Below are 6,167 nucleotides of genomic sequence, written 5' to 3'. Positions count from 1 at the left end.
TGTGGGTTTGTTTTATCTACTTAAAATGTTGCATTGCTTAGTATGGGATGCTTGATGAATATTTGGTGAAATAAATGGGAATTCCCTGGCACTCCACTGGTTAGGACTCTGAGCTTTGATTGCAGAGGCTGTGGGTTTATATCCCTGGTTGGGGAACTAAGATCCCACAAGCTGAGTGTTGCGAAGAACAACAAAAACATTGGTGAAATAATGTTTGTTGATGAAGAGGAACAGTGGAATAGGGGTAGGTGAACCTGGCTTTCACTTCTGCATTAGTCCCGAGTGACTTCTGTGGGTCCTCTTGTCTATTTCTCTCTGGTCCTCAGTTTATTCACATACATATCAAGAGGATTGGCCCAGGTAGTTAAAGTCCCTTCTTGTATAAACAGTCTCAAAGTTCATATGACTTTTCAGGCCTAAATTCTGACCCTAAATCAAGACCTGTACTAAATTTTTAAAAATAGCCTACCTCAGAAAGAATAAAATTCCTAGAATAAAACTGCCTAAGGGGGTGAAAGAACTGTACTTGGAAAACTACTGAAGATAATATGGATGGAAAATTATACCATGTTCTTGCATTGGAAGAATTAATATTGTTAAAAAGATTATTAAAATAATTAATATTGGTAATTATTAAGTATAATATTTATTAATATTATATAAAATTTATATAAATACATAAACTCATATATTTTATATATCATATATAATATACATATAATTATATACAATGTACTATATATTATATATCATAAATTTATATTAACAAATTATTATTAATGAAAATATTTTATTAATATTTAACAATAATTAATAATGTTAGAATAATATTGTTAAAATTACCCAAGGCAACTTATTGATTCAATACAATCCCTACCAAAATACCAATAGTATCTTTCAAAAACTAGGAACAATTTTAAAATTTATGTGGAAATACAAAGACCCAAAAGGCCAAAACAATATTGAGAAAGAGAACTGAGGTGGAGAAATCCCACTCCTCAACTTCAGACTATATTACAAAAGCTATGGTAATCAAAATTTGTTCAATAGACACACAGATCAATGGAATAGGATGGAGAATTCAGAATCATATACTTTTGGTCAATTAATCAATGACAAAAGAGGCAAGAATAGACAATGGAGAAAAGACAGTCTTCAAAAAGCAGTACTGGGAAAACTGGACAGTTACAGGTAGAAGAATGACAGCTCAGCTGGTAAAGAATCCACCTGCAATGCGGGAGACCTGGGTTCGATCCCTGAATTGGGAAGATCCCCTAGAGAAGGGAAATTCTACCCACTCCAGTATTCTGGCTTGGAGAATTCCATGGACTGTATAGTCTATGGGGTTGCAAAGAGTCAGACACGACTGAGTGACTTTGAATCACTCACTCATTCAATATCACATACAAAAATGGGTTAAAGACATAAATAGACCAGAAACCATAGAACTGCCAGAGGAAAACATGGGCAGAGCACTCTTCATATAAAAAGTAGCAGTGTTCTTGTTCAAGAACCATGACCACCTGGAACAGCTCAGTGGTGACTGAGGCAGCAAGACAGTCTACGAGAAGTTCCTGATGCAGCTTCTGCCATCAAGGGCATGCTACGGAAGTTCGTGAATGCCCTCTTCCAAACCATCTTCAGCATGCACTGGGGCTCAGCCCTGCTGCTGGCCATCGAGTACATGTTTGATTTCCTGGACGAGCAGGCCGATCAGCACCAGGTACATGATGCAGATATGCATCACACCTGGAATAAAAACTGCCTGTTCCCATGCTCCTGGTTGAACATGATCAAGAACGGACAGGTCCTATTTAACATCTACAAGAGCAGCAGCGCTCACGCCTGGCTTTCAGTGGTGGCCTAGGCCTTCATGGACTCCTGCTCCACATCTGAGCACAAGCTGGGCAAGGACTTTTCCTCCCGGAAGCTGCTCTACACCAAGGACATCCTTAGCTACAAGAGCTAGGTGGAGATTAACTATGCCTACATCACCAAGATGGCCTGCCATGAGCTACCACACAAATGCATATCTCACATTGGACCCGAGTCAATTCAATAGCACGAGTGTCCTGCATGAGATCTACTCTTACATCACCAAGTACAAGGGCAAGACCCCAACACAGCCCTGGAGAAGGATAAGCAGACCTGGTGGCAGCTGCTTTGGAGCAAGCTGGAGCGAGTAGTACACACCAAACCCCTGAGTAGCTGAGTCATGGGCCTATGACCATCTGACCAGGGGGACTTGAGTGAATTTGGGGCTGGCCCTTATCTAGCAGCCAGAGCTGGGAGATCTGTAGAAGAGGTCTGGTCCCAACTGTGCCAGGTGCCCTGTGCTGGGGGCCATGTGTCCAGTCCTGGTCCCCTTGGCACTAACCTTTCCCTTGGAGCCTGCCAGGGTCCCAGTTCTTAATTGGTGTGGATGAGACGATGCCTGAAGCACCCTCCATGCCCAGAATTGCTTGCTATGGGGTTGGGGAACCCAGGTGTGACCAGGGTCCTTCTTGGGACAATAAGGTGACTTCACTGGTGGCTCAGACGATAAAGTGTCTGTCTAAAACGTGGGAGACCCGGGTTCGATCCCTGGGTTGGAAAGATCCCCTGGAGGAGGAAATGGCAGTCCACTCCAGTACTATTGTCTAGAAAATCCCATGGACAGAGGAGCCTGGTAGGCTACATTCCATGGGGTTGCAAAGATCAGACACGACCGAGTGACTTCACTTCACTTAAGGGCCTGGAGGTGAGGCTGGACCTCCTGAGAGGGGGAGACCAGGTTGCCAAGGCCAGGACTAGGCCCAGCGGCTGGGAGGGTTCAACTGTGCCTGGCTTCCTGGGCAGAGTCTGAGGACGGGGGCCTGGCTGGTAGCCCAGGTGGGGAGAGTGAATGCCCAGGGCTTGGTCATGATGAGCTGAAGTCTGTCTGGGCCATCATCCCCCACCTGCTATGTTTCAGCACCCCTATGCTCACTACTACACACCCACAACCACCATCCTCTAGATTCACCATATGCTGTCCATGGCTGAGGTTGGAGTGACACATCAGTCTCACCCAGAGAGAGGCCCTGGGTCCATCCTATGGAGGGGTTGCAGGATGGCTCCACCCAGGGCCCAAGTGACTTCCTGCTCTGTCCTCAGGGCTGTGCCTCTGGGAGCTATTGGGGCCTGGGGCTCCTGGTCATGAGTGTAAGTTTATCTCATTTATTCCCCCTCACCATGCCCACCATCCCCCACACCCTGCCTCAGGCTGAGCTCTGAGCTCTAGAAGTCCAGGAGTAGTCATGACCACACACCTCCCCACTCCCTGACCCGCCACCAACCTTTCAGAGGCTTCAGTCTGGCTCCCCAACAGCATGTTGGCCCCTTGCAGCAAGGGGACATCTGGGGGCCATTGTTCATTTTTTAGGGGAACAATGGACTCCTGCTTACTTTGTTCAGGCACCTGGCAGTGTTGAGGTCTCAGGTCACACCCAGTGGCCTGGTTGGCAGCAGGATACAGGGACCAGAGGTTCTGGAGTTTGGGCCATGTTGCAGTCAGCCAGCAAGAGAATACATGATGATTTATAAAACCAGTACATTAAAAAAAAAAAAAAAGTAGCTATGTTTTCTTGCATCTGTTCCTTTTAAAGCAAGAGAAATAAAAACAAAAATAAATGGGAATTAATTAAACTTAAAAGCTTTTGCACAACAAAGGAAACCATCACAAAACAAAAAGGCAACATAATGAAAGGTATAAATTATTTGTAAATGATATGACTAATAAAAGGCTAATATCCAAAATATACAAATAGCTCATACAACTCAATGTCAAAAAAACAACCATGTTACAAGATGGACAGAAGACATGAGTAGACATTTTTCCAAAGGGGTCATGCAGATGGCCAACAGGCACATGTTTGACATTGCTTCTCTTCATAGAAATGCAAATTAAAAAGTCAAAACCACAATGAGGTATCACCTCACACCTGTCAGAATGGCTTTCATAAGAAAGAACACAAAACCAAATGTTGGCAAGGATACGGGGAAAAGAGAATCCTTGTAAACTGTTGTTAGGAATTTGATTTAGTGCAGCCTTAGTGGAGAACACTACGGAGGTTTATAAGAAAACTAAGAATGGGACTATGGTATGACTCAGCAATTCACCTCCTGGTTATATATACCCCCCAAAAAAGCAAAAATTCAAAAAGATATATGCACCCCAATATTCATAGCAGCCTTATTTACAATTGCTAAGATATGGAAGCAACTTAATTGTCCATAAACATGAATGGAAAAAAAAGTCACAGTGTGTGTATATACATGCACAATGTTGCCATTTGCAACAGCCTGGGTGGATTTGGAGGGTATAATCCCAAAGAAAGGCAATGCCAAAGAATGCTCAAACTACCACACAATTGCACCCATCTCACACGCTAGTAAAGTAATGCTCAAAATTCTTCAAGTCAGGCATCAGCAATACGTGAACCGTGAACTTCCAGATGTTCCAGCTGGTTTTAGAAAAGGCAGAGGAACCAGAAATCAAATTGCCAACATCCGCTGGATCATGGAAAAAGCAAGAGAGTTCCAGAAAAACATCTATTTCTGCTTTATTAACTATGCCAAAGCCTTTGCCTGTGTGGATCACAATAAAGTGTGGAAAATTCTGAAAGAGATGGGAATACCAGACCACCTGACCTGCCTCTTGTGAAACCTATATGCAGGTCAGGAAGCAAGAGTTAGAACTGGACATGGAACAACAGACTGGTTCCAAATAGGAAAAGGAGTACATCAAGGCTGTATATTGTCACCATGCTTATTGAAGTTCTATGCAGAGTACATCATGAGAAACGCTGGGCTGGAAGAAGCACAAGCTGGAATCAAGCTTGCTGGGAGAAATCTCAATAACCTCAGATATGCAGATGACACCACCTTTATGGCAGAAAGTGAAGAGGAACTAAAAAGCCTCTTGATGAAAGTGAAAGTGGAGAGTGAAAAAGTTGGCTTAAGGCTCAACATTCAGAAAACTAAGATCATGGCATCTGGTCCCATCACTTGATGAGAGATAGATGGGGAAACAGTGGAAACAGTGTCAGACTTTATTTTTTTGGGCTCCAAAATCACTGTAGACAGCAATTGCAGCCATGAAATTAAAAGACACTGACTGCTTGGAAGGAAAGTTGTGATCAACCTAGATAGCATATTCAAAAGCAGAGACATTACTTTGCCAACCAAAGTCCGTCTAGTCAAGGCTATGGTTTTTCCATTGGTCATGTATTTGATGTGAGAGTTGGACTGTGAAGAAAGCCGAGCACCGAAGAATTGATGCTTTTGAACTGTGGTATTGGAGAAGAGTCTTGAGAGTCCCTTGGACTGCAAGGAGATTCAACCAGTCCATTCTAAAGGAGATCAGTCCTGGTATTTCTTTGGAAGGAATGATGCTAAAGCTGAAACTCCAGTACTTTGGCCACCTCATGCGAAGAGTTGACTCATTGGAAAAGACTCTGATGCTGGGAGGGATTGGGGGCAGGAGGAGAAGGGGACGACAGAGGATGAGATGGCTGGATGGCATCACTGACTCGATGGACGTGTGTTTGCGTGAACTCCAGGAGTTGGTGATGGACAGGGAGGTCTGGCATGCTGTGATTCATGGGGTCGCAAAGAGTCGGACACGACTAAGTGACTGAACTGAACTTAACTGAACTGATGCTTAGTGAAATAAGTCAGAGAAAGACAAATACTGTATTATTGAAATCATTTATATGTGGAATCTAAAAGATGAAACAAACTAGTCAATTTAATTGAAGAGGAAGCAGGCTCACAAATATAGAGAACAAGCAAGTGATTACTAGTGGAAGAGGGAATGGGGTAGGAAACACCGGTAGGGGGTTAAAAGACATTAACCCCAACGTATAAAATAAGCTACAAGGATAGACTGCACAACACATATTGTACAACAGCCAATACTTTATAATAGCTGTAAATGGAGCATAACCTTTAAAAATTGTGAATCTCTACATTATACACCTGTAACTTATATAATATTGTACATCCACTCTACTTCAATTAAAAAATAAAAGCAGTCGTACTCTTGCCTGGAAAATCCATGGATGGAGGAGCCTGGTGGGCTGCAGTTCATGGGGTCGCTAAGAGTCGGACATGACTGAATGACTTCACTTTCACTTTTTACTTTC

The 6,167-nt window shown here is 43.2% G+C and overlaps 1 pseudogene; it reads left to right on the top strand.

Moving 5' to 3' along the window:
• Positions 1-210: 210 nt before the first annotated feature.
• Positions 211-2,186, top strand: LOC129631730 (plexin-A1-like; annotated as a pseudogene).
• Positions 2,187-6,167: the final 3,981 nt, after the last annotated feature.

The sequence above is a fragment of the Bubalus kerabau genome, chromosome 1 (assembly GCF_029407905.1).
Source record: "Bubalus kerabau isolate K-KA32 ecotype Philippines breed swamp buffalo chromosome 1, PCC_UOA_SB_1v2, whole genome shotgun sequence".
Taxonomy (NCBI): domain Eukaryota; kingdom Metazoa; phylum Chordata; class Mammalia; order Artiodactyla; family Bovidae; genus Bubalus; species Bubalus kerabau.
Note: the sequence above shows the minus strand (reverse complement) of the source record. Positions and strands in the feature narration are given on the sequence as shown.